Source organism: Ruditapes philippinarum, unplaced genomic scaffold, assembly GCF_026571515.1.
Source record: "Ruditapes philippinarum isolate M1 unplaced genomic scaffold, ASM2657151v2 ctg5907_1_1_1_1, whole genome shotgun sequence".
NCBI classification, from domain to species: domain Eukaryota; kingdom Metazoa; phylum Mollusca; class Bivalvia; order Venerida; family Veneridae; genus Ruditapes; species Ruditapes philippinarum.
The window spans coordinates 101977-114854 of record NW_026853611.1 but is presented as its reverse complement, the minus strand read 5'-3'; positions in this window follow the sequence as shown (position 1 = coordinate 114854).

The following is a 12878-nucleotide window of genomic DNA, read 5'->3' as shown; positions in this document are numbered from 1 at the left end:
AAATCCCGAAAAACAATAGATTAAACAAAAAGAATAGATAAAACAACAATAAAACAAACTAAAATATAGTGACATAAAAGTATGCCATGTGTTTTGTAACTGTAATTCATTTATTTGTTATATAACACAGATACTTCCTAAAACGTTGAGAGTTACTCCTAGGACTTTTGACGAAATTATATATTTATTTAGCTTATCTAAATGTGACATGTTAGAAACTTGACAAGGTATAGACATCTTGTAGAACGAAAGGGCAGAGCTATTGGTGATTTAGAGAAATGCCTTGTTTTTGGTTGAAAAAAAAATGTTGATCATTAAATAGGTTAATGTTTAATAATATGCATTAACAGAAATAATTGGTCGCCTGCCTGCGGCAGGCTTGACCAATTATTTTTGTTAATATGTATTATTAAACACTAACCTATACTTAATTTCTCAAAACATAATTGTGTCACTCAGTACGTTGTAAAATAACCCATTCGTGTCGGTAGAATTAATAAATATGTTAACAAGCTTACAATGCTGACAAGGTTACTTTAAAAAGAATTATTAACATGAAAAATGGATTATATCTGTCACCTTGTCTTTTTATTGGAGCATAACCCATAAATTGTGAACTTTTGAAGAAAGAAAAAAAAGAGAAAGTAAGAAAGAAACAAAAGAAGAAAGGAAGAAAGAAAGAAAGAAAAACGTTTGGTATGATTTTATCAAACAATATTTTTGAGGAAATTATAAATTCAAGACGAGAAAACACATTTTGTTTAAGTAAAGATTGTTTGTTTGTTTGTTTGGGATTTACGTTACACCGACACGGTATAGGTCATATGCCGACGTTCCACCTTTACTTGTGGAGGAAGACCTCGGGTGCCCTTCCGTGAATTTTTTCAGCCACGAACGGACACCTGAGTAGAACCATCGACGTTCCGTAAGCCAGCTGGATAGCTTCCTCACAAGAAAGAATCCAAAGTCCCTGTCGGCCCGGTAAAGATATATTATCTTTTTTTGTATAAAAATAGTTTCAAGTTTCAAGCTTATAAGCATCATCAGAAAATCAATTGCATTTGGCCATTTACAAAGAAAACACATGAAGTATGGCAAAGACATACAATACAAAATAGTAATAGCAAAACAAATACATACAAACAAAGGCGTTCATGAAACAGTTGTTACAAGTGTTTGTGGGATCTGGTATAGGCTTCAACAAGTGTTTGTTGGATCTGGTATAGGCTTCAACAAGTATTTGTTGGATCTGGTATAGGCTTCAACAAGTGTTTGTGGGATCTGGTATAGGCTTCAACAAGTGTTTGTGGGATCTGGTATATGCTTCAACAAGTGTTTGTGGGATCTGGTATATGCTTCAACAAGTGTTTGTGGGATCTGGTATAGGCTTCAACAAGTATTTGTGGGATCTGGCATAGGCTTCAACAAGTATTTGTGGGATCTGGTATAGGCTTCAACAAGTGTTTGTGGGATCTGGTATAGGCTTCAACAAGTATTTGTTGGATCTGGTATAGGCTTCAACAAGTATTTGTGGGATCTGGTATAGGCTTCAACAAGTGTTTGTGGGATCTGGTATAGGCTTCAACAAGTATTTGTGGGATCTGGTATAGGCTTCAACAAGTGTTTGTGGGATCTGGTATAGGCTTCAACAAGTATTTGTGGGATCTGGTATAGGCTTCAACAAGTGTTTGTGGGATCTGGTATAGGCTTCAACAAGTATTTGTGGGATCAGGTATAGGCTTCAACAAGTATTTGTGGGATCTGGTATAGGCTTCAACAAGTATTTGTGGGATCTGGTATAGGCTTCAACAAGTATTTGTGGGATCTGGTATATGCTTCAACAAGTATTTGTGGGATCTGGTATAGGCTTCAACAAGGCTTTGTGGGATCTGGTATAGGCTTCAACAAGTATTTGTGGGATCTGTTTTAGGCTTCAACAAGTATTTGTGGGATCTCGTATATGCTTCAACAAGTATTTGTGGGATCTGGTATAGGCTTCAACAAGTATTTGTGGGATCTGGTATAGGCTTCAACAAATGTTTGAGGGATCTGGTATAGGCTTCAACAAGTATTTGTGGGATTTGGTACAGGCTTCAACAAGTGTTTGTGGGATCTGGTATAGGCTTCAACAAGTATTTGTGGGATCTGGTATAGGCTTCAACAAGTGTTTGTGGGATCTGGTATAGGCTTCAACAAGTTTTTGTGGGATCTGGTATAGGCTTCAACAAGTATTTGTGGGATCTGGTATAGGCTTCAACAAGTATTTGTGGGATCTGGTATAGGCTTCAACAAGTATTTGTTGGATCTGGTATAGGCTTCAACAAGTGTTTGTGGGATCTGGTATAGACTTCAACAAGTATTTGTGGGATCTGGTATAGGCTTCAACAAGTATTTGTGGGATCTGGTATAGGCTTCAACAAGTGTTTGTGGGATCTGTTATAGGCTTCAACAAGTATTTGAGGGATCTGGTATAGGCTTCAACAAGTATTTGTGGGATCTGGTATATGCTTCAACAAGTATTTGTGGGATCTGGTATAGGCTTCAACAAGTGTTTGTGGGATCTGGTATATGCTTCAACAAGTGTTTGTGGGATCTGGTATATGCTTCAACAAGTGTTTGTGGGATCTGGTATAGGCTTCAACAAGTGTTTGTGGGATCTGGTATAGGCCAAGCCAGGTATTCGGGTGATACGCCGTATTTAATTTCTAAAAAACAAAATAAGTCTATTGTAATGTCATCTTTGCTCTATTGTTTCCCACCTGACTTCATCTTTAAGATTTTCTATAGAAACAAGTCATGTTGCACCTGATACTTTTCTGGCACATTCGTTTTGTATTTTATCTAAGAGATCAATTTCATATTAAAATACATGTCCACAAACGATGTCTGCATATTCAAGAATTGGTCTTATAAACGACGTATAACTTATTTTTAAAGATTTACGATCAAATAAAAGAATATTGTCTCATTATGTTAACCGGTTTCCATGCTTTATCACTTACATATTCATTTCTGTCAGTGTCATTGACCATTGTTAGATAAAAATAAACCCACATGTTTTGTTTATGTTCAATGACTTCTGTTATATTTTGATTAAGCATTTTGAAGTGGTTTGTGATTACTTCTTCGTTTTCTTGAGATGAAAAATTGATTCGGACCTTAGATGGATTAAAGACAACAAGCCATTTCTCTGCCGACGCAGCTAATTTTTTGATATCTAATTGTAATTGTTGAGGTGCAATTTGAGGAACCCAAACAAAAGCTGGACAGGTCGCAAGAAATTGCAAGGACAAGCAAATAACTTGTAACTGATAAGGAAATCAAAGAAAACAAATATATGATTGAATAATAGGCCCACAAAGAAAAAACGGCACAAGAGAGGGGGGGGGGATTTTAGAAGGGGGGGGGGGGTTAAAAGTCTTTGGGATTTAACTAGAAAAATTAAAGAACTACATACACATTTTTTTAGAACTATCCGTGACATTTTATTTCATATTGGCAAGATCTATCCTTTACATTTTATTTTATAACTACCATTAAGTTATTATTTTAGAATGGCAAGATCTATCCTTTACATTTTATTTTGTAACTACCATTAAATTATTATTTTAGAACGGCAAGATCTATCCTTTCAATTTTAGTTTATAACTACCATTAAATTATTATTTTAGAACGGCAAGATCTATCCTTTACATTTTAGTTTATAACTACCATTAAATTATTATTTTAGAATGGTGAGTAGTATTCTTTACATTTTAGTTTATAACTACCATTAAATAATTATTTTTGGGCGTCCGTGGTCGAGCGGTTAAGGTCGTGGATTTCAAACCACTTGCCCCTCACCGCTGTGGGTTCGAATCCCGACAGGGACTTTGGATTCTTTCATGTGAAAGCTAGCTTACGGAACGTCGGTGGTTCTACTTAGGTGCCCGTTCGTGCCTGAAATAATGCACGGAAGGGCACCTGAGGCCTTCCTCCACCAGTAACCCCCCTCCCCCCCACACACACACACAATTTTAGAATGGCGAGTACTATTCTTTACATTTTAGTTGATAACTACCATTAAATTAATATTTTAGAATGGCTAATGAGAGTTTAAGATATGCTATGCTCATCCTTGAGTAAAATATCTTAATCACAGAAATTTATTAAAATCTTACTGAATATGTCTTATTTGAATATAAGAGTGAATAACCTATGTATGGGAAGCTACAATCCCTATAACAGGTCAAGTTCAGTCGGCCCTTTACTGCCAGTTGTTTCAATTACACTATACAAGTGACAACCTATAGTGTGTTTTAAGCATAATATATCTACATCGTATGAAGACAAAACATGTTATTTTATATCTAAATAGAGAAAATGGTAAAATGTATTTTAACAGTCGTTTATTCCGATTAAGATTATGTCGGTTGCAATACACAATATTTCCTGTCATTAAAATATGTTATTAAACACGACCCTTTCGAGTTATTGCATATATTATAAGCATAATATGCAAACTATATAAATGAGAGCTTAAGTTAAAATACAGTTGATGAGAACAGTAACACAACTACCTAACGCAATACATGTCACATAAATTGACCTCATGATGTTGTTTTTTTTTAATTCTGATGGATCCGCTTTGATGAAATACACATTGAAACTGCAACTTCTTCATAAAAACGTTAAAATCAATTATAATTGCTAAAAACTGAAAGCGCGAATGCGTGGCGGTACACGTTGGTTGTCAAAAAAATACTATTAATGACGTTTTTATTTACTTTAATCAACGTTCCGTTAGAACTAATATATGTCTTGAGTAAATTTCTTTTGAATGCTGAGTGTCTTTTTAAGTAAAAATTTACATGTTATAATGATGTTTTTTCTTTAACCTTGTCTTTTTACTGGAGCGAAACCCATTTATTATAATTATGTTTGTGTTGTGTTCTAAATTCTTTCCCAAGCATACCTAAGAGAAATTATGACTTTCTTAACATCCAGAAATACAACTGAACATTTATTAAAACGTTCTGAAAATTACTCTCTTTAAAAGAAATGGAAACGTCTTTTCACGTCTTTTCTTAAAGGACCATATGAGCCGTTGGCCCGTTTCATGACAAAACAAACATAGTGCGCATCTGCGCAGTCTGATCAGGATCCATGCTGTTCTCTACTTGTAAAAGGGTTGGTAAGCAAACAGCATGGATCCTGATCAGACTGCGCGGATGCGTAGGCTGGTCTGGATCCATGCTGGTCGCAAACGCACTATGCTGGTTTTGTCGTGACGCGGCTCATATGCTTTTTTTATCATTTTTCGGATGATTAGCTCTAAATAAATGAGTGAAGTAGTTGATACCTCAGCAAAATTAGGATCTGTTACAAAGTATTACTACCGCAATATTCAAGGTTTCAAAGAAGCTATGCGGCAAAGGTCTGTTTTATTGAAACAGCATTTGAGATCTAGAAGCAATAAGAAAACTATGTCGTAGTTAGTTAGGAGGGTGTATGTCATGTTATATATATATATAAACAAAATGCTATATGATTTTACCAAATGGAGTTACAGCATATAAGAACAAAATAATTAAACAATCTTACGTAATATATGTGTCAAATAAATTGATCGCATGATTTACATGTACTTATTTAATTCTGATCAACCCGGCTTAGTTAATTACATAAAAAAAAACTTTTATTTTTCTTCATTAAAATATTTGTATGAATTATAATTGCTATAAAAATGTAAGCGCAAACGCGTGGCGGCACGCGTATGTGTAAAAAAAATGTATTATTAACGACGTTTTTATTTACTTTAATGTTCCGTTAGAACTAATAAATGTCTTGCGTTAAATGTTTGAATGCTGAGTGGTAATTTTAAGAAATTAAGAAAAAAATTACATGTTAAAATGATGTTTCTCTTTTTTAACCTTGTCTTTTTATTGGAGCGAACCCCATTAGTTAAAATAATGTATATGTGTGCGTGTTTTTATTAAATTCTCTCTCAAGTTTACCAAATAGAGAGTATGACCTCTTTTACAGATAGAAATACATCTGAACATGTATTAAAACGTTCTGAAAATAACTTTTTCAGAAAAAGAAATGATAAATCGTTCACGTCCTGTCCTTAAGTATACAAAAACAATGCGTTGCTTATTTTCAGATTATATAAGTTCTGAATAAATGAGTGGAGGTGCATGGTTGACACCTCAGCAAAATCAAGACCCAGTACAAAGCATTTCTTACTTCAAGTTTTCAAGTTTTATTGATACACTCAGCATATTTACATATGATAAGAGGTGTACAATAATATATAAACAAAATTAATAAATGTGTAATCAGGTTGTGTATACAAATTAAATGAACTACAGTAGTTTTAAAAAAGTATTTATAACTACAATATTTCATAACATACAATGTAACTATGTCATTGTGTACATGCTATATTTTGCAAAATAGAAAAGTATTTATAGATTTAAAAAAAAAACAAAAAAACAAAAAAACAAAAAAAAAACAAACAAAAACAATGTGACTAGCCAGGTGGGTTCTTAAAGTAGTCAAGTATAACATAAACATATTTAACTAAGTTGCTTAATTTTTGTGGATCTGTTTCATTCATTAATTTTCTAAACGTAAACATATTTTTGTTTTGTTGATTAATTTGTGGTAAAAGTCGTTCTCGTTTATTTTCAAAATAACTACATGAAAAAATGTAATGGAATTCATCACCTATATCATTTGAGTTACAAAGACTACATTTTCTTTCATTTCTAACAATACCTAACCACCTTCCTCTTTCTATAGGGAGGAGATTGTTACACAATCGAAAATTAACAAATGTTTTTAAATATTTGTCTGACAGTAAACAAAGGTACGGTTCAAAGCAATGATCAGTTTTGTACATTCTATAATTTAAACATTTTGGCATTGAGTCGACATCACTACGCCATTTTTGTACATATTGGTTACACATTGATATATCAATGGTTTTTAACAATAAGCATTTAGAACCACTAAACTTCTGATTTAACCAAATATAACTCATACCTGTTTCGTCAAAAATACTCTTAACATTCAATAACAATTTGTACTCCTTACCATTTCTTACAAAATCTTCATATACAAGCTTATAAATATTTGACGATAATTTTTGAAGTGAATTACTGTTAACTAAATCATACCAATAACCAGCAATTCGTTTCTTAATAATAATTGATAATGGAAATCGCCCAAGTTCGCCATAAACCATAACATGCGGTGTACTTTTCTTAACACGTAATACATATTTAAGGAAATCTGTTTGCACTTAATAAGCGACAGGTCACCATAACCCCACACTTCACACCCATAAGTTAAAATTGGTACAATTGTATGATCGAATAACTTTAACTGACAATCAATAGGTAAATCTAGATTTCTTATTTTCTTATATAAACCAAACATTGCCCATCTTGCTTGATCAACAATATGTTTCTTTGCAACCGCAAATTGTCTGTTCTTAGAAAAAACTACACCAAGATATTTAAACGTGTCTACGATCTCTAAAACTTGATTATCTACCGTAATATTCCTGTTTCTATTTCTTTTATCACCATATACCATTACTTTTGTTTTTATCAAAGTTTATATTTAATTTCCAGATATGACAATAATTAGAAAAGGTGTTCAACACAGATATAAGATCTCGTTCTGTTTTAGCAAAAAGAATGGTATCGTAAGCATATAACAAAACAACAAGTTTCAAAAATATTTAAATGTTATTATCTTCAAGTATAACTGAAACATCGTTATTACATAACATGTAATTTTCTAAGTCATTTAGGTACAGAGAAAAAATTACCGGTGACAAATTTTCTCCTTGTCTTAAGCCCCTATAACAACCAAAAAAATTTGAAAATTTGCCATTTACAGATACACATGACTTGATTTCACTGTACATATTCTTTATTACATTTAAAAAATTTCCAGAAATATTGTATTTGACAAGTTTACACCAAACGCCTGCTCTCCATACAGAGTCAAAGGCTTTTTGAAAGTCAATAAAAGTACAAAAAGTTTTGTTTTCTTATGTTTAAGGTAATCTGTTAACATGTGGAGGATAAAAATATTATCAACAGTTGAATGATGCTTCCTAAATCCAGCTTGGTTTGGATTTAATAAATTATAACTTTCTAAATATTTTGTCAATCTTTCATTTAGTATACTTGTAAATAATTTCCCTATACAACTAAGCAATGTAATAGGTCTATAGTTTTCAGGCATTTCAATACTACCTTTATTTTTATAGATTGGTACAATACATCCTGTCAACCAAGAATCTGGCAAAAAACCAGTGTTAAGAATACAGTTAAACAATTTGTGATAAAGTGGTATAAGTAAAGTACTGCTTCCCTTAATATATTCGTTAGTAACTTGATCCAGACCAGCCGCCTTGCCATTCTTAAGTTTATCTATTGCTCTTTGTATCTCAGAGATTGTTATGCTATCATTAAGCCCATTATCAAAATTAACATTTGGAAAATTTGTTTCTGGGTTGTCATTTGCATCTTCTGTATCTGTATTAAGCTGTCTATAAAAATCATAAAATGCTGAAACATCAACATCAGTCATTTGTTTTTTCTTACTTATACTATTAACATAATTCCAATATTCTTTAGGCGATGAGTTTTTCATGTTTCGTATTTTCTTTCTCTGCTCCCTTTTAAAATTGACAATACTTTTTCTCATAATATACTTATAATTTTTACTAGAATAATATAAATCAGACATGTTACGTTCATTTTTTGTCCATTGGTATTTTCGCCTACATCTATGATATAACGTTCTAGCATTTCTGCAATGATTAAATGATTATCAAACCAAGGCTGTCTACAGCCATCTGAAATATTTGTTTTCATTTTGTGTATACCAAATGTTTTCTTTGCAGATACAAGAAGTGTATTTTCAATGTTTCGAAAAATAGAGTTAATAAAATCTTTATCAATTTCTTTGCAGCTTTCGATTTCTCTTAACATATCATCAACTTTATTACTGTTAATATTGTCAAGAAATACATTTGCTTTGGATTGAGTCCAACCTTTAATTTTCTCATTGGAAGAATAAGTCTGCCTTAAATTATTTTCAACCATATGTGATAAATTGAAACTGATTGGACAGTGCACATCAGAGTATAATGCGTTAAATTCGTCTATAGTAAAACCGTTAATAGTTTTAGTGCGTGTGCTGAAGCTATTACATAATCAACAATTGAAGAGTTTTTACAAGTAAAACTACCTACATTTTTATCTGTAAACGACCTTCCGTTTAAAATCACTGTTTCATTCGATTTACAAAAATCTACAAGATCTCTTCCTAAACGATTAGCAACTTTATCCATTGAAACACGTGCTACAGAAAAATCATTTTTTCTCAACTCGTTTAAAATATCTACATCAAATATACTGTTATATTCAATATCTATAATATCAAAAAGTTTTTCATCAACTTGCAATATATCATCAACATTACCAGTTCTAGCATTGAAGTCACCAAATGTAACTATATGTTTATAATTGGTACAGAAATTTTCATACTCTGTGTAAAACAAGTCATATATATTTTTGTTGAAATATTTAGTATTTTCTGGTGGGATGTAAACAGAGCCAAAAATAACATCTTCGTCTGTTTCAAACAAACATTTTGATAATTTAAACCACTGAACATATTCACATTCAGTATCAATCTGGGTAAAGTATTTTCTCAAGAAGTTTTTAACAAAAATCGCAATGCCTCCAGACTTCCTAGCAACTCTTTGTTTCCGATTTTTATAAATACAATAGTAATTTTCAAAATTTATGACATCAAGATCATCAAGATGTGTTTCACAGCATGAAATTATATCAAAAGATGAAAGATAAGATTGAAATTCTGGTATAGTGCTTTTTGAGCATAACCCACAAACATTTAAACTACAAAATGAAATAGATTTTGAATTGCCACCATGGCAAGCCTATGCTGACACCTGTGAATGTGGTCCTTCGGTGTTTGGTTGATATCCTTGGCCTTTGTTTTCAATATGGTAGGCATCAGCTTTGACTTCCTCTCCTTCAACGTATAACTTGTCCTTGACCAATACCGCCTTTTTCTTTTCCCTCCTTGCTTGTCGCAGTATCGGGTACAATGGGCGACGTTTATCCTCAATCTCCTCCGGGAATTGTTCATGTATACCAAAGTTTGTGCCCCTAAGAAATCGTCCCGATTTACGAAGTCTCTCCCTGTCCTTAAAGAAACTAAACTTAGCAATGATGGGTCGGGGAATTGGTTTACCTCCCTTGTCAAATCTGACATATTTGCTAGAGTGTGGTCTAGAACGAGGAACACGTTCAAATTGAATCTCCTCTCTGATTTCAAGTTTGTCACGAATAAAGGAGCGCAATACATTTTCACAGTCTTCACCCTCAGTGTAATCGATATTTGTAAAAACCAAATTGTCTCTCATTGCTCTACACTTAACATCTAAAAGCTCCTCTTTAAGACTAGAATTAACAGCTTTCATTTCGATCATTGCGGCTCTTATTTCATCATTTTCACGTGTAATAGTTTTCACAGACAGTTCTAATTCATTTAATTTCACAACATCTGTGTTTCTCTGAACCACCATATCATCAAATTGAGAGCTAACAAAATTAACTGATTTTTCAAATTCTTTACTTGAATTTTCTGTATGCTTTAATCTCTGTTCAAAGTCAATAATTTTATTGTTCATAGATTGCACAGATTTTTCAATTTTGTCCAATTTATCAAGTTTATTCAGTTTGTCAAGGCCCTTCTCAAGTAACATCAATTTGGACATTAACGCATCATATTCAGATAACGTAAGAGTTACCTTGCTTTCAGATGTTTTTTGTGAGGCTTGCAGAACTTTTCCTGAGTCTAGGTCAAGATAGGATAAGTCGCCCTCATTATGGTCCGAGGAGTCAGAGCTAAGAGCTGAACGTAGTCTTTTTGCTGCCTGGTTTCGACCCCCAACGTTGTTCTAGGTGTATTATTATCAAATTCCATTTTACCTGAAAAAAATCTGTGCAGAGCACGCAATAATAAACAAACTAAGGCAAAAATAAATATTTATTCAGTCAGTTGGGTGTATTTGGCTCTGTTACCTATTATGCACACATGTATTTAATATATCTCTTGTTATTATTATAGTGCGAGTTTAATTATCACCAATAATGCATTGTTTCTTTAACATAGCACTACACTACATATTATTCTGATCACAAGGGTGTCTGGTTATAAATGAGTAAATAAAAAAAAAACATATAAAAAATAGTGCAGAGTAAATGATATATATAAGTATATATAAGTACGAGTATAAGTACAAGGGGGACAATCAAGCTCGCACAGACGTAGGTGTTCTAGATATTGAACCAAAAAATGAAAACACAAACGATTAACAGTTATCAGTTATTGGTATGATACCCGCCAGCTATTTTATTGTCTATTTGTCTAATTGTGTGCACTTGTTTTGTGTTTATTCAACTGGAAAGTAATCGAAAATGGCGATCAAATCTACCTTGTTTACGATAATTTAGCAAAGTTTAACAGAAAATAACTCTTTTAATACTGATCAAATTCCAAAAACAACGATATCATTCCATAGGTAAAGTAATGACAAAAACGTATTTATCAAATGTACTACTCCAAAATTCAAAATATCAGCAAAAAAGGAAAATTACACAGAGCCAAATATCACAACCTTACACAACCTGATCACAATTCACAGACTGCATGACTCAAGGTGTCAAAGCCATGCAGTAAATGTCTGTTTTAGTCAAACAGCACTGCGTATCTAGGCAACAAGAAAACTAAGTTGTAGTTTGTCAGCAGAGTGCTTGTTATGTTAAATGTGTCAGATATAGTTATACAGAAGAAATGTGATTGTAATAATAGATTACAAACAAGAGAAAATAAGTCAGTTTTGCAATCAGATTCCTAATGTATATAACCCTTTTAGTTTAAGCATATTTATTTCCCGAATATTTACATGATATACATAATACAATACAATCAGAATACAAATATATAATATATTCAAAGAAAAAGGATGAGAACGAAAGACTAAGTCTTATAAAATTCTTCTCCTTTTAGTGTAACTTTATAATGAGTCGATTTTATAATATTTTGTACAATTATCAAAAAAGTGGAATGTAAATATTTGTGACGAGTAAACGTTATATTTATAAGTAATCATCGGGATAAGAATTAGAAATTATGATAACGAAAAAAGAAGAAAGGAAAACAAATAATACAATAGGAAGAAAAAAGAAAGAAAGAGAAAAGAAAGATTGAAACTTCATTGGCAAGATTTTTAATACCAGTTGAAAAAAATATTATTGTTATTATTATTATTGTCATTATTATTACATATGTGTTATTATTATTATTAAACTTCTTAAGCACTTTTTTCATGCACATTGACACGTTCAAAAGTACTGTACAGTATAACCAAATAAATGATACAATATTTAAAATAAAAAATAAAACATCAATATTGCTCAAGTCACAAATTCAAATCAAATGTAGTTTAAAAAAGTTAAAAAAGACCCACATAAATAATAAAATTCAAGCAAGAATATAAAGAATAATCAGTCCAAATAAAACCTCTTAAATAAGTGAGTTTTAAGTGCTCTATTAAACACTATTAGAGTATCATAACTTTTAAGTGTTCTAGGTAGGGCATTCCAGAGTTTAAAGCACGATCACCATAAGTCACAGTCCTACTGGGACCTAAGTTGTCTGGATGGGGTATAAATGTCTAGCATGTTTCGTATGTACGTAGGTGCAAGTCCATGAAGCCCCTTAAACACATATGTAAGGAGTTTGTACTTGACTCTGATGTGCACAGGAAGCCAATGTAG